We start from the raw sequence: 25,557 nt of genomic DNA, 5'->3' as shown, positions 1-25,557 counted from the left end.
ACTTTCTACTTTTACTCAAGTAGGATTTTACTGGGTGACTCATTTGGGTCATTTTATATTAAGGAATCTTTACTTTTACTCAAGTATGACAATTCGGTACTTTTTCCACCAATGTATGTATCACACATTTTTTATAACGTGCAGTACCAGAAAGAACTTGCAATCGAAAACAGCACACGCAATCTATTGCCATGGTGGGAAAAAAGAGAAGTGCATTATCATGAGGATGCAAATGTCTCTGCTTGGACTGAGTTAACATATCCGTTTCCTGTATATAAGAAAAGGAGAACCGCAACAGTATAGGTGCAACCTGACAGTCTTTAGAAAGGAATAGTTGAAATAGGAGTTTAATTAGAGTGTTTTTTATTGTATGATCAACGTTAATGTTTCCTTCATTCTGATCTAAATTGATGCCTACAGTTGTATTTCAGCACCATCTCCTGAGCATAATGTGTATTGCACGTTGTTGTCCCACACAATAACCTCTGATTTTGAATGTGCAATCTAGAACTTCAATTCCCAGTAAAAATGAAAGTGTTGCACTTGCCCAGTGACGTCTACCAACACTTTGGGAGACACTAACCGAAGAAGCACAAGTTAGCGCACCTGTTGGTTTAAATGTTTAAAAATCAGATTGTGTTTGTACCTTCTCGTTGCCACAGAGGATTCATATGGCAAATAAATTACTTTAACCATTTTTTTAAATAGAAATTTGCTTAATTTAACAGATGCAAGCAACCAAAACATTAACAGGCACTTAGTATGCATGACTGACAACATTTTGAAGTGTAAAATGAAAAATATAATAAAATGGAAGTAAAGGATACCATAAATGTTCATGCATATAGATGTATTTTTTAACTACTCTGCTACATGCTATGGGCACTGAAAATAAGTTGTACAGTAATTGTATTATTACAAGGCAATATTGTTTTTTTTTAAATCACTGGATAGCTCCTGTAAGCTTTGGCATGGTGGATGTTGAGAATTGTCATAGACTAAATTTGAACAATTTTGTCAATCTATACACATTTCAACACAGCATTAAATTTTCCGGTATACATCAATATCGTTGGTTATAATTAGTGTGTTGTGCAAGATAAGTTAAAGCTAAGACATTGAAGGTGCAAAGTATCTTTCCTGTTAAAAAACCTAGAAATGTAAGTCTGAAATACATGACTGTGCCAGTGTTGAAATGATGGGTCCTAATACTCTTGTTGTAGGTCTACAGAGAAGTTCTGTATTCTTTCCACCATGAAGAAGCAGAGTGTTCCAGTGAAACCCAGGATGAACATAATGAGCAGTTGCCATGAATAATGTGTCCCTGAACAAAGGTGGGGTCAAATTCAAAAGTAACAGTCAGTATCTGGTGTGGCTACCAGCTGCATTAAGTAATGCAAATCAAATCAAATGTATTTGTCACATACACATGGTTAGCAGATGTTAATGCGAGTGTAGCGAAATGCTTGTGCTTCTAGTTCTGACCATGCAGTAATATCAAACAAGTAATATAACCTAACAATTTCACAACAACAACCTTACACACACAAGTGTAAAGGAATGAATACGAATATGTACATAAAAATGCATGAATGAGTGATGCCCGAACGGCATAGGCAAGATGCAGGTTTTGGTCGCGGGCCGTGTCAGTGGCACTGTGTTGTCTTCAAAGGTAGCAAAAAAGTTATTTAGTCTGTCTAGGAGCAAGGCATCGTGGTCCACGACGGGGCTGTTTTTTTTTTTGTTTGTTTTTTTTACCTCCTTTTCTCCCCAATTTCGTGGTATCCAATTGTTAGTAATTACTATCTTGTCTTATTGCTACAACTCCCATACGGGCTCGGGAGAGACGAAGGTCGAAAGCAATGCGTCCTCCAAAACACAACACAACCAAGCCGCATTGCTCCTTAACACAACATGCCTCCAACCCGGAAGCCAGCCGCACCAATGTGTTGGAGGAAACACCTGGCTACCTTGGTTAGCACGCACTGCGCCACCTGGGAGGCCTGGTTTTTTCTTTTGTAGTCCGTGATTGACTGTAGACCCTGCCACATACTGTACCTCTCGTGTCTGAGCCGTTGAATTGCGACTCCACTTTGGAGTCTGCTTTAGTTTCTGTTTATAGGCTGGGAGCAACAGAATGTAGTCGTGGTCAGCTTTTCCGAAGAGAGGGTGGGGGAGGGCTTTATATGCGTCACCGAAGTTAGAATAACAGTGATCTAGTGTTTTGGCAGCCCTAGTCAGCACAATTGATATGCTGATAGAATTTGGGGAGCCTTGTTTTCTGATTAGCCTTGTTAAAATCCCCAGCTACAATAAATGCAGCCTCAGGATATGTAATTTCCAGTTTACAAAGAGTCCAATGAAGTTATTTCAGGGCCGTCGATGTGTCTGCTTGGGGGGGATATACACGACTGTGATTATGATCGAAGAGAAATCTCTTGGTAGATAATGCGGTCGGCATTTGATTGTGTGGAATTCTAAGTCAAGTGAAAAAAAGGACTTGAGTTCCTGTATGTCGTTATGATCACACCACGTCTCGTTAATCATAAGGCATACACCCCTGCCCTTCTTCTTACCAGAGAGATGCTTGTTTCTGTCGGCGCGATGAGTGAAGAAACCAGGTGGCTGTACCGACTCAGATAGAGTGTCTTGAGTGAGCCATGTTTCCGTGAAACAAAGAATGTTACAGTCTCTCTCTAGAATGCTACCCTTGCTCGGATTTCGTCTACCTTGTTGTCAAGAGACTGGACATTGGCGAGTAGTATGCTCGGGAGCGGTGCGTGATGTGCCCGTCTACGGAGGCTGACCAGAAGACCGCTCCGTCTGCCACTTCTACGGTGCCGTTGTTTTGGGTCGCCGGCTGGGATCCGATCCATTGTCCTGGGTGGTAGGCCAAACACAAGGATCCGCTTCGGGAAAGTCGTATTCCTGGTCATAATGTTGGTGAGTTAAAGTTGCTATTATATCCAATAGTTCCTCCCGACTGTATGTAATAAAACCTACGATTTTCTGGGGTAACATTATAAGAAATAACACATAAAAAAACAAAATACTGCATCGTTTCCTAGAAATGCGAAGCGAGGCGGCCATCTTCTCCTCATGGACTGCACCAGATTTGCCAGTTCTTGCTGTGAGATGATACCCCACTCTTCCACCACAGCACCTGCAAGGTCCCGGACATTTCTGTGAGGAATGGCCCTAGCCCTCACCCACCGATCCAACAGGTCCCAGACATGCTCAATGGGATTGAGATCCGGGCTCTTCACTGGCCATGGCAGAAACTGACATTCCTGTCTTGCAGGTAATCACGCACAGAATAAGCAGTATGGCTGGTGGCATTGTAATGCTGGAGGGTCATGTCAGGATGAGCCTGCAGGAAGGATACCACATGAGGGAGGAGAATGTCTTCCCTGTAACGCACAGCGTTGAGATTGCCTGCAATGACAACAAGCTCAGTCCGATGATGCTGTGACACACCGCCCCAGACCATGACAGACCCTCCATCTCCAAATCGATCCCACTCCAGAGTACAGGCCTCGGTGTAACGCTCATTCCTTCGACGATAAACGCGAATCCAACCATCATCCATGGGTAGACAAAACCGCGACTCGTCAGTGAAGAGTACTTTTTACCAGTCTTGTCTGGTCCAGCGACGGTGGGTTTGTGCCCATAGGCAACGTTGTTGCTGGTAAAGTATGGTGAGGACCTGCCTTTACAGCAGGCCTACAAGCCCTCAGTCTGGCCTCTCTCAGCCTATTGCGGACAGTCTGAGCACTGATGGAGGGATTATGCGTTCCTGGTGTAACTCGGGCAGTTGTTGTTGTCATCCTGTGCCTTTCCCGCAGGTGTGATGTTCCTGTGCAGGTATTGTTACACGTGGTCTGCCACTGCGAAGATGATCAGCTGTCCGTCCTGTCTCCCTGTAGCGCTGTCTTAGGCATCTCACAGTACGGACATTGCAATTTATTTACCTGGCCACATCTGCAGTCCTCATGCCTCCTTGCAGCATGCCTAAAGCACGTTCACGCAGATGAGCAGGGACCATGGGCATCTTTCTTTTGGTGTTTTTCAGAGTCAGTAGAAAGACCTCTTTAGTGTCCTAAGTTTTCATAACTGTGACCTTAATTGCCTACCGTCTGCAAGCTGTTAGTGTCTTAACAACTGCTCCACAGGTGCATGTTCATTAATTCAAATCAAATCAAATCAAATGTATTTGTCACATACACATGGTTAGCAGATGTTAGTTCCGACAATGCAGTAATAACCAATGCGTAATCTAACCTAACAATTCCAAAACTACTACCTTATACACACACGTGTGAAGGGATAAAGAATATGTACATAAAGATATATGAATGAGTGATGGTACAGAACGGCATAGGCAAGATGCAGTAGATGGTATCGAGTACAGTATATACAAATGAGATGAGTAATGTAGGGTATGTAAACAAAGTGGCATAGTTTAAAGTGGCAAGGGATACATATATTACATAAAGATGCAGTAGATGATATAGAGTACAGTATATACATATACATATGAGATGAGTAATGTAGGGTATGTAAACATTATATTAAGTAGCATTGTTTAAAGTGGCTAGTGATATATTTTACATCACTTTCCATCAAATCCCATTATTAATGTGGCTGGAGTTGAGTCAGTGTGTTGGCAGCAGCCACTCAATGTTAGTGGTGGCTGTTTAACAGTCTGATGGCCTTGAGATAGAAGCTGTTTTTCAGTCTCTAGGTCCCTGCTTTGATGCACCTGTACTGACCTCGCCTTCTGGATGATAGCGGGGGGAACAGGCAGTGGCTCAGGTGGTTGTTGTCCTTGATGATCTTTATGGCCTTCCTGTGACATCGGGTGGTGTAGGTGTCCTGGAGGGCAGGTAGTTTGCCCCTGGTGATGCATTGTGCAGACGTCACTACCCTCTGGAGAGCCTTACGGTTGTGAGCGGAGCAGTTGCCGTACCAGGCGGTGATACAGCCCGAAAGGATGCTCTCGATTGTGCATCTGTAGAAGTTTGTGAGTGCTTTTGGTGACAAGCCAAATTTCTTCAGTCTCCTGAGGTTGAAGAGGCGCTGCCTGCGCCTTCTTCACGATGCTGTCTGTGTGGGTGGACCAATTCAGTTTGTCCGTGATGTGTATGCAGAGGAACTTAAAACTTAATACCCTCTCCACTACGGTCCCATCGATGTGGATAGGGGGGTGCTTCCTCTGCTGTTTCCTGAAGTCCACAATCATCTCCTTTGTTTTGTTGACGTTGAGTGTGAGGTTATATTCCTGACACCACACTCCGAGGGCCCTCACCTCCTCCCTGTAGGCCGTCTCGTAGTTGTTGGTAATCAAGCCTACCACTGTAGTCTCGTCTGCAAACTTGATGATTGAGTTGGAGGCGTGCATGGCCATGCAGTCGTGGGTGAACAGGGAGTACAGGAAAGGGCTCAGAACGCACCCTTGTGGGGCCCCAGTGTTGAGGATCAGCGGGGTGGAGATGTTGTTACCTACCCTCACCACCTGGGGGCGGCCCGTCAGGAAGTTCAGTACCCAGTTGCACAGGGCGAAGTCGAGACCCAGGGTCTCGAGCTTGATGACGAGTTTGGAGGGTACTATGGTGTTAAATGCTGAGCTTCAGTCGATGAACAGCATTCTCACATAGGTATTCCTCTTGTCCAGATGGGTTAGGGCAGTGTGCAGTGTGGTTGAGATTGCGTCGTCTGTGGACCCGTTTGGGCGGTAAGCAAATTGGAGTGGGTCTAGGGTGCCAGGTAGGGTGGAGTTGATATCATCCTTGACTAGTCTCTCAAAGCACTTCATGACGGAAGTGAATGCTACGGGGCGGTAGTCGTTTAGCTCAGTTACCTTAGCTTTCTTGGGAACAGGGACAATGGTGGACCTCTTGAAGCATGTGGGAACAGCAGACTGGTATAGGGATTGATTGAATATGTCCGTAAACACACCAGCCAGCTGGTCTGCGTATGCTCTGAGGACGCGGCTGGGGATGCCGTCTGGGCCTGCAGCCTTGCGAGGGTTAACACTGCGCCACCTGGGAGGCCTGGTTTTCTTTTTGTAATCCGTGATTGACTGTAGACCCTGCCACATACGTTTTGTGTCTGAGCCGTTGAATTGTGTCTCTACTTTGTCTCTATACTGACGCTTAGCTTGTTTGATTGCCTTGCGGAGGGAATAGCTACACTGTTTGTATTCGGTCATGTTTCCGGTCACCTTGCCCTGGTTAAAAGCAGTGGTTCGAGCTTCATGCGAATGTTGCCATCAATCCACGGTTTCTGGTTTATGGCCTTCCTGTGACATCGGGTGGTGTAGGTGTCCTGGAGGGCAGATAGTTTGCCCCTGGTGATGCATTGTGCAGACGTCACTACCCTCTGGAGAGCCTTACGGTTGTGAGCGGAGCAGTTGCCGTACCAGGCGGTGATACAGCCCGAAAGGATGCTCTCGATTGTGCATCTGTAGAAGTTTGTGAGTGCTTTTGGTGACAAGCCAAATTTCTTCAGTCTCCTGAGGTTGAAGATACATGTCGCAGGTTGCCCCGATACATGTCCCATACACACCACTGTAGAAAGATAGCTCCAGACCTACGATGACAACACACTGGTAAAAACACTATTCCTCTGAGGGAAATGTCCGGACTTTTGGATGTGCAGTACAATCTACTTACCACTGTATGCCATGCAACAGCTCAGAAGCAATATGGTTTTGGTTTTGAGCAGTTGCAGGATTGTCTCTGAAGAGAAGGAAACACACAAGGAATTGCTTTAGATGACTAACAGGATAGTAAAACAGTGAAACAACAAAAGCAAGGTAACGGAGGTGCCCTTTAACCCAAAGGAATAGATCAATGATTGATTGTATAATAACAAATGTGCCTGTGAAGCTACATTAACTTACTGAATTCTGACTTTGCATCTTGTACTGCCACCCTTTGCTTATACCTGCCAAACATTAAGATGGAAAATTATCAAATTAGCAAGACAAACAATATTTATTTTCAATACTGTGATATTCAAATTCATAGCAGAATGAATAACCATCATTTAAAACAGAGACACCAAACGCAGTGCCATAGATTCCCATTGAAATAAGGGTACAGTGAGAGAGTACTGTCAGTTAATTAGGAAACTAACATCATGCGAGATGAGAGCAAAGGCTGGCCTTCCTCTTCATTGAGCATCTCCTCCTCTGGTGGAAGAGTCTTTCTCAGAGCCAGGAAGCTGAGTGTTCCCAGCACTGAGGTAACCAGCAGACTGTTAGAATTATTATGAATAAATGAATAAACAATATCCCCATTTCAAATAGAACTGTAACTAAGTAAACTTATACTCTGTTTTATTATATCTGATTAACAATATGAGTTCATAAAATGGGATTGTGTGACACAGACAAGGAGTAATTAAAGTTAATGAACACCATTCCAACTAGGAAGAAAGAAGTGGACTGTGTAAACAGATAAGGTTGTTAACCTATGGTTGAACCGACGAAACTGTGCTCTGGGGTTTTTAGATAAGACAGTGAGTGCATTCCTAGGTTTTCTGTTAATTAGAACTGTCAGCTAAGTGGTGATCGATAATGTTGAGGGGTCAAAAGTTACCTGGGAGTGTGTTAGTAAGTTAGAATGAACTTTTCACCTCACTTTGTCCCTGTCGAGAGGAGGGGTTTCTGTTAAGCAATGAAATTACGTCATGTTTTGTGTATAAACTGTTGCTCGTGGTGAAGTGGCAGCGCGCTCTGAGAATAAATTCTGTTACCTATTATTGAAATGGCTGGTCTCCGTCTATTTTATGCAAACAAGAATCTTACAAATTCTCATGAAATAGATTAAGGGTTTTCAATTAATGAAAACACATTGGCATAATTAAATTACAGTAACACAGACCTATAAAGAAAGTCTTTCTGCTCCTATCTGAGAGGGACATCAAGAACAAAGGAAACAGTGTCAAACAGAGAACACACACCATTACTAAGTAGGGAAACAACATTGGAAGGACATATGAGTCATATCCTTAATGAAAACAAAGATGCAATTGCAAGTTTTCATTAATGTTAGCTCTATTTTCCCATTGGATGATCTTCACATACACATACCTGATATTTCTATCCTTCCATTCCACTCAAAATATATGTAAAGATTGTGTCATGCCCTGACCTGAGAGAGCCTTTTTTGTTGTCTCAATTTTGGTTTGGTCAGGGTGTGATTTGGGTGCGCATTCTATGTTCTGTATTCTATGTTCTTTAGTTCTTTGTTTTGGCCGGGTATGGTTCTCAATCAGGGACAGCTGTCTTTAGTTGTCTCTGATTGGGAATCATACTTAGGCAGCCTTTTCCCCTTTGTTATTTTTGGGAAGTTGACTTTGTCAGTGGCACTATAGCCCTCTTAAGCCACACGGTCGTATTGTTTTGTTGGCGACATTAGAAATAAAGTAATGTACGCTCACCACTCTGCGCTTTAGTCCACTTATTCCTTCCAGGAAGACGGCCGTGACAGATTGCCAAATAACATGCTGAAAAAGAAAACAATGTGTTACAATTACACCTTCTGCTCTAGGTCACCAAATAATGGAAATTACTGCCATTATTATGTAGCCTACCATTAATATATACTATTAATATACATGCACTGTAAAAGGGCCCAAAACATCCCTGTGTTCCTATTGATGGTGGAAGCATTGGAGTTCTCCACAAGGAAGTGTCCTTGAGCTGTCCAAAGCACTGATGAAAGGGATACAAACAAAGAGTGAGAGAGGCTGATTAGGAACTGCAGATGTAATGAATAGAGATGGTTGCTATTTGATGACATTTGAATTGATCAAAATGCATTATCGGGGAACTATTCAGGGAAAATGTGTCTATTTTACTTGGCACAAACTAACATTATCAAACAATTCCCTTTTATGTAAATCATTAACAAGCTCCATTTCAGACATCATAACCATGGTAACTTTTGTCCAAAGCTCAGCAACTGACAAGACAGACTCAATACTCTTTACCATGCATGCAGGTCATGTGCTCCTTCTTGATTTGATCTGCCGTACCCATATTGTTAACTGTTTATAACACCGTGTAATTACTATGGCATTTGATCTACTTACAATTTATAAATCAATATTCCGACAACAAAAAAAAATGGGTACAACTCAATTTACAAATTTGTTAGGAATGAATGGCATGCATAAGAGAATAGCAGACTCCAGAGGCATGTAGAGAATTTTGGATTGGATTAGGCATATGCACAGAGAGGTGAAATATACACTACGTGACCAAAAGTATGTGGACACCTACTCGTCGAACATTTCATTCTAAAATCACGGGCATTAATATGGAGTTGGTCCTTCCTTTGCTGCTATAACAGCCTCCACTCTTCTGGGAAGGCTTTCCACTAGATGTTGGGACATTGCTGCGGGGACTTGCTTCCATTCAGCCACAAGAGCGAGGTTTGGCGCAATTAGGCCTGGCTCACAGTCAGCATTCCAATTCATCCCAAAGGTGTTCATTGCGGTTGAGGTCAGGGCTCTGTGGAGGCCAGTCAAGTTCTTCCACACCGATCTCAACAAACCATTTCTGTATGGACCTCGCTTTGTGCACCGGGGCATTGTCATGCTGAAACAGGAAAGGGCCTTCCCCAAACTGCTGCCACAAAATTGGAGGCACAGAATTGTCTAGAATGTCATTGTATGATGTAGCGTTAAGATTTCTCTTCAAGTAAAGGGTCTAGCCAGAAACATGAACAACAACCCCAGACCATTATTCCTCCTCCACCAAACTTTACACTATGCATTCGGGCAGGTAGTGTTCTCCCGGCATCCGCCAAACCCAGATTAGTCCGTCAGACTGCCAGATGGTGACGTGTGATTAATCACTCCAGAGAACTCGTTTCCACTGCTCCAGAGTCCAATGGCAGCGAGCTTTACACCCCTCCAGCCGACACTTGGCATTGCATATGGTGATCTTAGGCTTGTGTGCAGCTGCTTGGCCATGGAAACCCATTTCATGAAGCTCCCGAATCTCAGTTCTTGTGTTGATTTTCCTACCAGAGTTTGGAACTCGGTAGTGAGTGTTGCAAGCAAATATTTGTCATGTTCTGTGAGCTTGTGTGTCCTACCACTTCACGGCTCAGCAGTTGTTTCTCCTAGACGTTTCCACTTCACAATAACAGCACTTACATTTGACCGGGGCAGCTCAAGCAGGGCATACATTTTACAAACTAACTTGTTGGAAAGGTGGCATCCTGTGACGGTGCCACATTGAAAGTCAGTGAGCTCTTCAATAAGACCATTCTACTGCCAATGTTTGTCTATGGAGATTGCATAGCTGTGTGCTCAATTTTAAAAACCTGTCTGTAACAGGTGTGGCTGAATTAGCCAAATTCATTCATTTGAAGGGGTGTCCACTTACTTTGTATATATAGTGTATATTTAATGTTTGAGCACCTGCTGGGATGATCCCCCATTTGGTATAATAACGTGTGTTGTTCTCTACCATGAATTATTTTATACATATTATAATAATCAGAGCATGAAAGAAATCATGTCTGAAGAAAATTTATGCAAAAATATGCATTGCTATTGCATCCAAATAGGTATCGTTGTGTTGATCTTCAGCCTATGTTTAGCAAGTAATTGTAATGAAAGAGTGATAGAGGGAAGTGAAAACAAATTGTTCAGCATTTCACGTACTAATGACTTCACCATCAATTCCCATGGGTGAGACTTTCATCCAGCATGTCAAACCAATGAGATGATTATGTGGATGAAATCACGCTGTGCAGCACACACCCTGAAGCACAAGCTTTCTCTTTCAAAAACACAGAGTGCCATGGAGAAAGACTTTTAACACACAGGTTGAAAGTGTTCTGTATCTCCATAAGGATTCTGCCTACAGCTACAGGCCCCATAGAGTTAACGGGAAAGAGCCTACAGCTACAGGCCCCATAGAGTTAACGGGAAAGAGCATACAGCTACAAGCCCCATAGAGTTGCCGGGATAGAGCCTACAGCTACAGGCCCTATAGAGTTGCCGGGATAGAGCTAACAGCTACAGGCTCCATAGAGTTTCCAGGATAGAGCCTACAGCTACAGGCCCCATAGAGTTGCCGGGATAGAGCTAACAGCTACAGGCCCCATAGAGTTGCCAGGATAGAGCTGTATGTTCTGTTTGTCAGTGTGTCCAAAATCCTTGATGGAGTGTCTTGTCCTTTCAATATTGTTAACAAGTTTATCATTATGATTGACTCAATCGCTGTGCTTTTGAAACAACAGGACTTTGGCACATATTTAGATCAAGGTTGTCTCAGCAGGTGTGTTGAAGTTCAGCTTGAGGATACAGGGGGAGGGGGAGGCTCTCTAACACACTTCTTTTCTACAATCTAATATTTTCTACATCACTACATTAGAGCTTTTACTCTACTAATATTCAATTGTTTGATTATCTTGTCATCTGGTGCCCTTTCCACCATAATGAGACCCCACTCTCATTTAGCATGTCTATTCAATAGAGCTGTGAAACTATCCTCCTGGCCTCCTCACACACACACACAATCCTTCACAGATCATCTAACTGCATTCCCATCGCCAGTCTCAGGCAGCTGGCCCATTTCCATCTAATACTCAGACTAATCGCCAAGGGAGGAATTACCACTAAATTAAGGACTAAACAAATGTTCTAGTTTATTGAAGGCTGTAAATGGATGAGCCAAGCTGAGGCTATCCTCCCTATTGTGTTGTCAATATTTGTTGAATTTTGTGCTGCTCCATACCACTTAAATTAGACTTTATGGGCATTGATCGAGGGAGTTTGATGAAATAGCATATTCTATAGCATGTTCTCTATTGCTTCCCTACTGGTCCTTAAGGAAGGGGTGAGGCCGACGACATCACATCTGACCATCAAACCAACTCTTTGAATGCCCTGCTCCCTGAAGTTTGTCTAAAAAAAACATTGGTTTTCTCATTGTTTTTACCCTTTAGTGTGTGTACTTTACTGTATACTATCTCACTTTTCAACAGGAAAAGTTCAAAATTCGCTGGAGGACATCTTTAAGCATGGGTCTGTTGACTCCAGTCTCTGATGTTAATTGGAAAATAATAGCAGTGGGGTAGAGGGGAATTGATCTAATCTGCATCATATTTTTCTGCGTTTTCTTATCGTGGACTTTGTACTTGAAGCATTTATGCACATCATTCGATCAAAACAATATTGTGTATTTGTCTCACACTTCCCTTGTGAATAGAGTATGATATCAACATTTATCTAATCTGCAGATCATTAGCCATCACAAACAATGAAGACATGAACCACACAAAGTTCTATTCATTTCACTTTTGGAAATTGTATAGTAATTTCCGGGTACAGTCAAGTAAAGCATGTATTAAATAAACACTGACAATGGTTCTATTTTAGTAGCAGGTCATATAACCTGGGCACAGGAGGTTGGTGGCACCTTTATTGGGGAGGACATGGTTGTGGTAATGGCTGGAGCGGAAGAGGTGTAATGGTATCAAATACATGGTTTCCATGTGTTTGATGCCATTTCATTCGCTCCATTCCAGCCATTATTATGTGCAGTCTTCCCTTCAGAAGCCTCCTGTGAACTTGGGCAATGCCACGACTGGCGTTTCCCCTAAACCAGTCACCCATGCAATGTCGGGCTATTAATTTCCTAAACAGTCTGGTAAAACCAGACAAGGTATAATCAATTATCTAACAAAAGTGTTTACGGTGTTAAACTATTTTCAATTTGCTTCAGTCCACTGAGCATGCTACAGTTTGTGCAGGTTATCCAGCCAAATCAAGCCTGGCTGCAACAGTCCAAATAAAATCAATGCGACATTGATAGATTGATCTTGTGAGGCTAGAGCTCTGGGAGGCCGTGAGCAGATGTGACTGGGTAAGAAAGCCACGGGTTGACTGGGTTTACACAGTGTGGGTGTATTGTGGCAAGATGTCACCAACAGGACATTTCTTTCATGAAGTTCAGTTTTTGTAAAGGGAAAACCTTCAATTTTTCACTGTCATCCATGCATTTATTTGCAAACTATGACACTTGAAATGAAGGATTATTAATATACAATTATATTACTGTTGCATGGAATTAAATGGCATGTAAAATAATGTTAAAATAATTAAATTTAAAATCCCAAATGAAATCCCATGCATGGATGCTCCTTGTCTTCAGAAATGACTTTGTCAAAAAAGAAACCAAATAACTAGGGCTTTACAATGATGGTGAAATTTTGAGAAAGTTTGTGATTAAGTGCGTTAAAACCTTCCTAGAGGTAATGGGCTGAAGGAGGGACGTGTCAGAATGCTGCATTTTGGCACTTTAGCAAGCCTTTATTCATATAAAAAAATGTAATATAACATGCTTTTAAAATTATGTATTGGTCCACGATTTCTACTTAAAATATCAAAGGGACACAAAAGGCACACTTTTTGTTGAACGACCCTACTTACTTTTTAAAAACGTAATCATTTTCGTTCCTATGTAGAATATAAGGCTTCCACAAGAGTTTATCTGCCTTTTATGGGGATGGTTTTCCATGACATTCCACAGTCTTTCATCTCCTTCTCCACAGGTCATTGTCAGGTATCTTTTGCTTCAGAATAAGAATATGATTTCAACCTACAGTTGAATTCAGAAGTTTACATTCACCTTAGCCAAATACGTTTAAACTCAGTTTGTCACGACTTCCACCGAAGGTGGTTCCTCTCCCTGTTCTGGCGGTGCTCAGCGGTCGGGGTCGCCGGCCTACTAGCAATCACCATCCATGTTTCCTTTTCCGTTTGTTTTGTCTTCGGTTCATTCACACCTGGTTTTCATTTGCTTTCATTTATGTGTGTATATTTACCCCTGTTTCCCCGCTTAGGTTTGTGCGGGATTATTTTATTGTTGCTTGTGGAGGCTTTCCTCAGTGTATTTCGCGTGTGGTTCTTATAGTAAGGTGCGTGTGTTTTTACAATTTACGGGAGTACTGTTAGTTCCCATTGTCTTGGGCGTTGTTTTGGACTTGCCCTTATTAAAATATATGCTACTGACATCTCTGCTCTACTGCGTTTGACTCCTTACCTACATTCAGTGCGTAATGCAACACAATTTGTCACAATTCCTGACATTGAATCTCAGTAAAAATCCCTGTTTTAGGTCAGTTAGGATCACCACTTTATTTTAAGAATGTTAAATGTCAGAATAATAGTAGAGAGAATGATTTATTTAAGCTTTTATTTATTTCATCACATTCCCAGTGGGTCAGAAGTTTACATACATTAAATTAGTATTTGGTAGCATTGCCTTGGGTCAAATGTTTCCGGTAGCCTTCCACAAGCTTCCCACAATAAGTTTTTAGCCCATTCCTCCTGACAAAGCTGGTGTAACCGAGTCAGGTTTGTAGGCCTCCTTGTCCGCACATGCTTTTTCAACTCTGCCCAGAAATGTTCTATATGATTGAGGTCAAGGCTTTGTGATGGCCACTCCAATGTCTTGACTTTGATGTCCTTAAGCCATTTTGCCACAACTTTGGAAGTATGCTTGGGGTCATTGTCCATTTGGAAGACCCATTTGAAACCAAGCTATAACTTCCTGATGATGTCTTGAGATGTTGCTTCAATATATCCACATAATTTTCCATCCCCAGGATGCCAAGTATTTTGTGAAGTGCACCAGTCCCTCCTGTAGCAAAGCACCCCCACAACGTGATGCTGCCACCCCCGTGCTTCACGGTTGGGATGGTGTTCTTTGCTTGCAAGCCTCCCCCTTTTTCCTCCTAACAAAATTATGGTCGTTATGGCCAAACAGTTCTATTTTTGTTTCATCAGACCAGAGGACATTTCTCCAAAAAGTACGATCTTTGTCCCCATCTGCAGTTGCAATCCGTAGTCTGGCTTTTTTATGGCGGTTTTGGTGCAGTGGCTTCTTCCTTGCTGAGTGGCATTTCAGGTTATGTCGATATAGGACTCGTTTTACTGTGGATATAGAGACTTTTGTACCCGTTTCCTCCACCATCTTCACAAGGCCCTTTGCTGTTTTTCTGGGATTGATTTCCACTTTTCGGGAAACCAAAGTACGTTCATCTCTAGGAGACAGAACACGTCTCTTTCCTGGGCGGTATGACGGCTGCGTGGTCCTATGGTGTTAATACTTGCGCACTATTGTTTGTACAGATGAACGTGGTACCTTCAGGCGTTTGGAAAATGATCCCAAGGATGAACCAGACCTGTGGAGGTCTACAATTTCTATTCTGAGGTCTTGGCTGAGTTATTTTGATTTTCCCATGATATCAAGCAAAGAGGCGCCGAGTTTGAAGGTAGGCCTTGAAATACATCCACAGGTACACCTCCTAACCGACTTGCCGAAACTATAGTTTGCTAACAAGAAATTCGTGGAGGTTAAAAAACTAGTTTTATTGACTCCAACCTAATTGTATGTAAACTTCCGACTTCAACTGTACATCATATAAGTCGTCAATGAAATTGCCTAAATATTCAGAGTTTTAATACTCATTAAATAGTCAGAGATGCTGATGCTGTTGGATGGGGTGACAAGATAAGGAATCAAGATGCCTTCTGACCTGTCACTAGTCCTGCTGCTGCCAGACGGTGCTATTATTCCTTGCGTCTTTTGGCATTTGCCTACCGCCACTCTCCGCTGGGCGTAAAAATGTTTCCGCGTTTAAGCGATTAGTGATGTACAGATCAGCTGTTTGTTCACCCGCAATCGCTAATAACACACCTGCAACTGCCTGACTATATGTGATAAAGTGAAAATCTGAAGCCCGCATCCGAACCCAACACGCAAATATCGAAAATGCTTTGAAGAGATTTTAGAACGATTTTTTGACAAGGGGTGTGTTGGGTAAACAGTGGTGTAAAGGACTTTAAAGTACTACTTACTTCGTTTTTTACAGTATCTGTACTTTACTTTGCAATTATTTACTTTTTATCCACGATATTCCTAAAGAAAATAATAATGTACTTTTTACTCCATACATTTTCCCTTACACCCAAAAGTACTTGTTACATTTTGACAGGACAATGGTCCAATTCACGCACTTTTCAAGAGAACATCCCTGGTCATCCCTACTGCCTCTGATCTGGCGGACTCACTAAACACAAATGCTTTGTTTGTAAATTAATGTCTGAGTGTTGGAATGTGCCCCTGGCTATCTATAAATAAATAAAATATTCATACTTTTACTTTTGAAATTCCATGTACTTTTGATAATAGAGAATATTTAAAACCAAACACTTTTAGACTTTAACTCTAGTATTTTACTGGATGACTTTCACTTTTACTTGAGTCATTTTCTATTAAGGAATCTTTACTTTTATTCAAGTTTGACATATTACTACTTTTTCCACCACTGGGGATAAATATATACACAGTTCCAGTCAACATTTTGGACACACCTACTCATTCAAGGGTTTTTCTTTATTTTTAACATTTTCTACATTGTAGAATAATAGAGAAGACATCAAAACTATGAAATAACACATATGGAATCATGTAGTAACCAAAAAACCTTGTCACAACACAACTGATTGGCTCAAATGCAATAAGAAGGAAAGAAATTCCACAAATTAATGTTTAACAAGGCAAACCTGTTAATTGAAAAGCATTCCAGATGACGATCTCATGTAGCTGGTTGAGAGAATGCCAAGTGTGCAAAACTGTCATCAAGGCAAAAGGTTTGAAGAATCTCAAATAAAATATATATTTTGATTTGTTTAACACTTTATTGGTTACTAGATATGTGTTGTTTCATAGTTTTGATGTCTTCACTGTTTTTCTTCAATGTAGAAAATAGTAAAAAATAAAGAAAAACCATTGAATGAGAATCCCTTGAATGTGTCCAAACTTTTATTGAGTAATTTATACTGAAAAAAACCATATAAATGCAACATGTAAAGTAATGGTGGCATGTTACATGAGCTGAAATAAAATATCCCAGAAATTGTCCATATGTACAAAACGCTTTTTGTGCACAAATGTGTTTACATCCCTGTTAGTGAGCAATTCTCCTTTGCCAAGATAATCCATCCACCTGACAGGTGTGGCATATCAAGAAGCTGATTAAACGGCATGATCATTACACAGGTGCACTTTGTGCTGGGGACAGTAAAATGCTATTCTAAAATGTGTAGTTTTGTCACACAAAACAATGTTACAGATGTCTGAAGTTTTGAGGGAGCATGCAATTGCCATGCTGACTGCAGGAATGTCCCCCGGAGCTGTTGCCAGAGAATTTAGTGTTAATTTATCCACCATAAAATGCCTCCAACGTCAAATTAGATACGTTGTTTTAGAAAATTTGGCAGTACATCCAGTTGGCCTCACAACCGCAGACCACAACATTTTGGTAGGCTATTTGTTAATAAACTTGTCTCTAATTAAATGCAGCTTCTCTTCTGTCATTACTTGTTGCCCTAGAAGACTAAATAAACCCTTGCTCATCAGATACTATGTTATAGCCTAGCCCACATCGACAGAATGAAAAAGGGGGCATATAATACGAACGTCTAGCAACCCAAAGGCATTGAATTCGAATTTCATCAACGCGAAAATCTAGCAACCCAATGGTTTCAAGTTCCAATCTCATCACAGACAACTTTAGCAACTTTGCAACTACTTACTACTTTTTTAGCTACTTTGCAATTACTTAGCATGTTAGCTAACCCTTCCCCTAATGCGAACATCTAGAAACTCAAAGGTTGCGAGTTCGAATCTCATCACTGACAACTTTAGCATTTTAGCAACTTTGCAACAAATTACTACTTTTTAGCTACTTTCAAATTTGTAACATATAATAAGAATTGTAATTCTTAAGAGGATAACATATCATACGAAATGGATAACAGACATCCACAAAATAATACATACAATAAAAAACGTAACATGTCATACTAATTGGAGAATGTCAGATTTACGTACAAAATGATATGAAATAATCTGAGACAAGGCTGCTTGTGACTGTGGAATTTGTATAGTGCCTCACAATCATCACACATAACACTGTTCTGGCACGCCCTTCTCTTTATTTTCAACTCTCCGTTTTGTAGCATTTCTCTTATTGAATTAAACTCCGACATTTTCCTTTTTGCCTCATTGGATGGACGTTAACTATTTGTGCCCAAGTTCCCAAAAGCATTTGGCAATTGCTGTGTATTTGGCGATTGCCTGCAGTTACGCCCTAAAACTTGAGTTTAAGCACTAATGCCAGATAAAAATAAAGGAGAAAAAAATGAAGGCCCTAGACATGAATTGCACAAGAATGATACATTTATGGATTTTTCAATGCATTTTTTTTCTCTATATTCAACCCGCACGCGCCTCACCACCAGGGATACAGTCAAATATATTTAAGCAATAAGGCACGAGGTTGTATATGGCCAATATACTATGACTAAGGGCTGTTCTTAAGCACGTTCTTAGCCGTGGTATTTTGACCAAATACCACAAAACCCAGAGGTGCCGTATTGCTATTATAAACTGGTTACCAACGTAATTGAAGCAGTAAAAATAAATGTTTTGTCATACCCGTGGTATACGATCTGATATACCACAGTTGTCAGCCACTCAGCATTCAGGGCTCGAACCACCCAGTTTATAATTATAACTAACCAGTGTTCTATCGGTAATGGGAGAATCTGAGGTAAATTACAGTATAGTATTTTCAACCTAAATTTTGTTTCCCCGTAAAAACGAATGAGGGGACACCTCGCTCAGTCTTTTTTTTAGATATTTTCAAAACCTGCTAAATTTGGTTAGCCAATAGAAAATTACAAAATACATAAAGAATAACAGCGCCATTTTTGCGGCTGCAAGGCTACTATGTCACAAGCCGCTCCTGGAGCTAGACGTCAGCACAGCTGGAGGCTAGATCAAACTGTCCACTCTTCAGACTGGAGCAAGGGGAGCTGGCAGGATAGATGTATTTCGCTAATAACGTTGTTGTTTTTTACGAAAAATGTGCTACGTGCAAAATAATGTGATATTACTGTTTGCATGATCGAACCCTATCATCACGTCGACAAGGAACATAAATAATGTATTCGTTTTCTACACGGAGCTATTTTATTGCAACACCAGCGTCTACTTATGTCAATAACGGTAGCTAAACGTGTTTTGTGAATTATCTAAATTATTAGAGCGTTTTCTATTTATTTGTCCACATGTTATAATATCATTGTCGGGGTATTAAATATAACACGTGCCCAGTGATGATACGTTTGTTTGTGGAAGAGCCATACAGTATTTCATTAGATATCTGATCCACTCTAACAATATTTGGGGATAGGGGTCTTTGTTTCTTGCTCTTACCGGAATCGAGGTTCAGGGGTCTCGCTCCCTGAAAATCTCTGTCTCTTCATATTTAACTCATTTACATCATGTCACACGTGAGGAAGGATATGGAAAATTGTGGTTTTAATAGAAGTCTTGTGTATTCATTAGAGTTAACAGGTAGCAAAGGTTTTGCAGGTAGGCAGCCCCCAGCTAGCTAAGTGTATGGTTATAATATTAGTGGTTTTCAGACCAGATTGATTGTGCACTGTAACTTTTGATTGGGTCTAACAATTGTCTCTATTCCACAGCACTAGCCTATGGCAGAACAGCTATCTCTGCTGCTTTGCCTGTGACGGAGGCAGAATTTCCACTTGACTTCAGTGAAAAAGTTGAGCCCAGTGTGGTGGATGTGCTGAAACGTTGCAGGTAGCAGCTGTACACCGGGAGCGGTCGATGGAGGCAAAACGCTCAGATCATCTTGAACTTTTCCTGGGAGAAGCTCAGCACAGGAACATGGCGTGATGTGGACAAGGAGTGGAGGTGTTTGTATTCATATGGCTGCCTGTTCAAAGTAGCTGCCCTATGCCGTGATGACGCCTCATCAGCTACAGTGCAGGAGGCCATACGGACATGTGACTTGGGCCTGCTCATGGGGGCAGCCATCATGGACAAAATTTTACAAACCTTTGTAAGGATCCTGCAAAATGAAATCGGGAAGAGGCACTCCAATGAGGAGAATCCTAGTGAAGGCGTTAGTGCCAAGGTGGATTTCATATCTTATACTGTGTATGTTGTGGCCTGTTGCTTTCTAACCAGTCAATGTGAGCCTGTGTCATATCCCTTTTGTTCTTTCTCATAATTTTCTTAAAGGCTACTAGGCTATTTTATTTTGCTTTGCATATAGCTTGTTCTTCAAGTCAAACTGTTTTAGTTTATGCTATGTTAAATTCTCTTCTCAACAGAAAATGAAGGTTGACTGTGTGTCAGTGCCCGTTGTCAAGCAGGCTCTGGCAGTACCAAGGGTACACTGTCCATCATTGGAGAGTTTCAAGAAAGATTACTTGGATCCCCAAAAGCCAGTCATATTAGAGGGTATCATAGATCACTGGCCAGCCTTCAAAAATCACCCTTGGAGGTACCTTTTTCTTTATTTTGTGTCCTTCTCTAGTCCCTTGCCCTTACCTTCTCATAGTCCCCTAGACACCTCTGTTGATTTTGTTTTTTCCCTTTGCAAAGCATAGAATACCTGCAAACTGTTGCTGGTTGTCGGACTGTACCTGTTGAAGTGGGCTCAAGATATACCGATGAGGAATGGTCACAGACGCTGCTTACGGTCAATGAATTCATCGATCGCTATATTGTTGTGAAAGTAAGTACTTCCTCATGAAAAATATTACCCCAAGAATTAGCCAAGGATAGATGCTCTTCACTCAATGCCTATTCCCACTCTCTCTCTCACTTTAGGACGCATCAAGTTTGGGATATCTTGCTCAGCACCAGCTATTTGATCAGGTTGGTCATTGCCCTGTCCTGTTTTTTTACATAACAAATTTGGGTGAGGATGTCAGTGTTGATATATACTGAACAAAAATATAAACACAACACGTAAAGCGATGGTTTCATGAGCTGAAATACAATATCCCAGAAATGTTTCACATGCACAAAGAACATATTTCTCTCAAATGTTGTGCAGCAATTGGTTTACATCCCTCTTAGTGATTATTTATACTTTGCCAAGATAATCCATCCACCTGACAGATGTGGCATATCAAGAAGCTGATTAACAGCATAATCATTGCACAGGTGCACCTTGTGCTGGGGACAAAGGGTCACTCTAAAATGTGCAGTTTTGTCACACAGCACAATGCCACAGATGTCTCAAGTTTTGAGGGAACATGCAATTGGCATGCTGAATGCAGGTATGTCCACCAGAGCTGTTGCCAGAGAATTTAATGTTAATTTCTGTACCATTAGCCGCCTCCAACGTCCTTTTAGGCTTTGTGATACCGGCCACCAGGACAGCTGATGAAAACTCATTCTGGTTAGCTGTGCCTTGCTCCCCAACCATGGATGCGTCCCTGCCAGTCATGTGAAATCCATAGATTAGGGCCTAATGAATTTTTCAATTGACTGATTTTCTTATATGATCTGTAACTTAGTAAAACCGTTGAAATTGTTGCGGTTATTTTTGTTCACTATAAGACTAAAATACAACAAATTTATATTTTACTGGAAATGTAGGATACAGGCTTCTATAATCCTTGCCTCCATTTTTGTATTGTACAAATTACATTAAAGCATACATGTTTTTCATTTACAAAAACACTATTTTGTTCAATGTACTCTTCTCCAAGGTCCCCGAGCTTAAAGACGACATCCGTATCCCTGACTACTGTTGTCTTGGTGAGGGAGATGAAGATGACATCACAATCAACGCTTGGTTTGGGCCAGGAGGTACAGTGTCCCCCCTTCATCAAGATCCTCAACAGAACTTCCTGGCTCAGGTGAGATGTGATCCTGTATTTTGGCAACATAATTTGATGACTGCATGGTCCCATATTTTGTAACAGGTGGTTGGGAGAAAGTACATTCGTCTGTATTCCCCTGAGGACACCGAGAAACTCTACCCTCATCAATTGCAGCTCCTACACAACACTAGTCAGGTTATAATTCAATTTTAAATCTCTTCATGCACCAGGTCTATGATCTTAAAAACAATCTAGCATATACAGTGCCTTGTGAAAGTATTCGGCCCCCTTGAACTTTGCGACCTTTTGCCACATTTCAGGCTTCAAACATAAAGATATAAAACTGTATTTTTTTTGTGAAGAATCAACAACAAGTGGGACACAATCATGAAGTGGAACGACATTTATTGGATATTAACAAATCAAAAACTGAAAAATTGGGCGTGCAAAATTATTCAGCCCCTTTACTTTCAGTGCAGCAAACTCTCTCCAGAAGTTCAGTGAGGATCTCTGAATGATCCAATGTTGACCTAAATGACTAATGATGATAAATACAATCCACCTGTGTGTAATCAAGTCTCCGTATAAATGCACCTGCACTGTGATAGTCTCAGAGGTCCGTTAAAAGCGCAGAGAGCATCATGAAGAACAAGGAACACACCAGGCAGGTCCGAGATACTGTTGTGAAGAAGTTTAAAGCCGGATTTGGATACAAAAAGATTTCCCAAGCTTTAAACATCCCAAGGAGCACTGTGCAAGCGATAATATTGAAATGGAAGGAGTATCAGACCACTGCAAATCTACCAAGACCTGGCCGTCCCTCTAAACTTTCAGCTCATACAAGGAGAAGACTGATCAGAGATGCAGCCAAGAGGCCCATGATCACTCTGGATGAACTGCAGAGATCTACAGCTGAGGTGGGAGACTCTGTCCATAGGACAACAATCAGTCGTATATTGCACAAATCTGGCCTTTATGGAAGAGTGGCAAGAAGAAAGCCATTTCTTAAAGATATCCATAAAAAGTGTCGGTTAAAGTTTGCCACAAGCCACCTGGGAGACACACCAAACATGTGAAAGAAGGTGCTCTGGTCAGATGAAACCAAAATTGAACTTTTTGGCAACAATGCAAAACGTTATGTTTGGCGTAAAAGCAACACAGCTCATCACCCTGAACACACCATACCCACTGTCAAACATGGTGGTGGCAGCATCATGGTTTGGGCCTGCTTTTCTTCAGCAGGGACAGGGAAGATGGTTAAAATTGATGGGAAGATGGATGGAGCCAAATACAGGACCATTCTGGAAGAAAACCTGATGGAGTCTGCAAAAGACCTGAGACTGGGACAGAGATTTGTCTTCCAACAAGACAATGATCCAAAACATAAAGCAAAATTTACAATGGAATGGTTCAAAAATAAACATATCCAGGTGTTAGAATGGCCAAGTCAAAGTCCAGACCTGAATCCAATCGAGAATCTGTGGAAAGAACTGAAAACTGCTGTTCACAAATGCTCTCCATCCAACCTCAGAGCTCGAGCTGTTTTGCAAGGAGGAATGGGAAAAAATGTCAGTCTCTCGATGTGCAAAACTGATAGAGACATACCCCAAGCGACTTACAGCTGTAATCGCAGCAAAAGGTGGCGCTACAAAGTATTAACTTAAGGGGGCTGAATAATTTTGCACGCCCAATTTTTCAGTTTTTGATTTGTTAAAAAAGTTTGAAATATCCAATAAATGTCGTTCCACTTCATGATTGTGTCCTACTTGTTGTTGATTCTTCACAAAAAAATACAGTTTTATATCTTTATGTTTGAAGCCTGAAATGTGGCAAAAGGTCGCAAAGTTCAAGGGGGCCGAATACTTTCGCAAGGCACTGTACATGATCTACCTAAACTGTTAGTGCTGCATACTTTGAATGGGAGAAATTAGTCAAGTGTTTGCCATTTAAACACAAAGCTTTCTTTAATGCAGGTGGAGGTGGAAAGTCCAGACGTGGTGCGATTCCCAGAGTTTGTGAAGGCTCCCTACCTAGAGTGTGTGTTGCAGCCTGGGGAGGTCTTATTCATCCCAGTCAAGCACTGGCATTACGTGCGTTCTTTGGAGCTCAGCTTTTCTGTGAGCTTCTGGTGGTCATGACCCACGATGAGGGATCCAGATTCAGGTTGTTTTTAGTCAGAATTTTGGTTATTGCAGTGGTCTTGTAAAATACAAGTCCTGTGCTCACGTATGTTGTGACTTAGGTCTGAATGTTATTTTCTTCTTAAACAATCATTAACATGTCTGTCCTTTTCATTGCTTCAGCCCTGTCAGCCTCGCCCACCAAATGGCTTTAAAAACACCTTATTCTATAAACAAATTCATGGTTAAGTGACAATGGTAATTCAAAAAGGAATAAGGTTGGAAACGAGTCTCAATTTACATAGTTCACAACTTACAACGGTGATTCATGTTGAAGAATTATGGAAAATTTGCTGAACTCAATTAACTTGAGTAGAGCAAAATGGCCTATCACTATGGCTATTTTACATAATTAAAAGTGTCCCGCCTCATATCCATGACAAAGGAAATGTTCCATACGCACAAAGCTTATTTCTCTCAAATGTTGTGCCGAAACCTGTTTCCATCCCTATTAGTGAGCATTTCTCCTTTGCCAAGGCAATCCAACTGACATGTGACATATCAAGAAGCGGATTAAACAGCATGATCATTACACAGGTGCACCTTGTGCTGGGGACAATAAAATACCATGCTAAAATATGTTGTTTTGTCACAACACAATGCCACAGATGCCTCAAGTTCTGAGGGAGTGTGCAATTGGGATCCTGACTGCCAGAATATCCATCTGAGCTTTTGCCAGAGAATGTAAATGTTAATTTATGTTCCATAAGACACTTCCAATGTCATTTTAGAGAACTTGGCAGTGCGTCCAAACGGCCTGACAACTGTAGACCACACGGCATCGTGTGGCCGAGCTGTCAACGTTGTGAACAGAGTGCTCCACGGTGGGTTATGGTATTCGCAGGCATAAGCTACTGACAACAAACACAATTGCATTTTATTTATGGCAATTTGAATGCACAGAGATACAGTGATGAGATCCTGAGGACCATTGTCGTGCCATTCATCCATTGCCTGATGTTTCAGCATGATAATGCACGGCCCCATGTCGCAAGGATCTGTACACAGTTCCTGGAAGCTGGAAATGTCCCAGTTCTTCCATGGGCTGCATACTCACCAGACATGTCACCTGTTGAGCTTGTTTTGGACGCTCTGGATCGACATCTACAACAGTGTGTTCCAGTTCCCGCCAATATCCAACAACTTCGCACAGCCATTGAAGAGTGGGACAACATTCCACAGGCCACAATCAACAGCCCGTTGCTTTCAATTGTTTAGTTTTTGATTTCAACATCCATTATTTCACCCATCCTTGAAAATATAATGTTTACATTCTCTACTTTATTTTTCATGTTCATGATTTATTTCATTTTGAATTGAATACATATGGCGTGAAATTGACCCCATAGTTTGGTGACGTTTTCATCTGATTGTCAAACAAATCACTTCAAAAAGCACACTACCTGCACAGTTCCATCCACCATAATAATTCCATAATTAATTTAGCTGACACATTGAAATACTGTCTGCTTGCATAACAATGTCAAATATATCACATTACACATGCATTGCTATTTTCTCACGAGATGCTTCAAGAAATAAATAATTTCTTCACACCTGTTCCCTAGACAATAAAAATGTGTTTTACAATTTTAAGAAATTCATAATTCTGCCTGAGTTATAT

At 41.4% G+C, this 25,557-nt stretch overlaps 1 pseudogene; it reads left to right on the top strand.

Moving 5' to 3' along the window:
* LOC139421224 (lysine-specific demethylase 8-like) overlaps window positions 1-24,119 on the top strand; it is a 46,467-nt pseudogene extending 22,348 nt beyond the window's left edge.
* Window positions 24,120-25,557: the final 1,438 nt, after the last annotated feature.

This window comes from Oncorhynchus clarkii, chromosome 12 (assembly GCF_045791955.1).
Source record: "Oncorhynchus clarkii lewisi isolate Uvic-CL-2024 chromosome 12, UVic_Ocla_1.0, whole genome shotgun sequence".
NCBI classification, from domain to species: domain Eukaryota; kingdom Metazoa; phylum Chordata; class Actinopteri; order Salmoniformes; family Salmonidae; genus Oncorhynchus; species Oncorhynchus clarkii.
The sequence above is the reverse complement of the archived record's forward strand: the minus strand, read 5'-3'. Positions and strand labels throughout refer to the sequence as shown.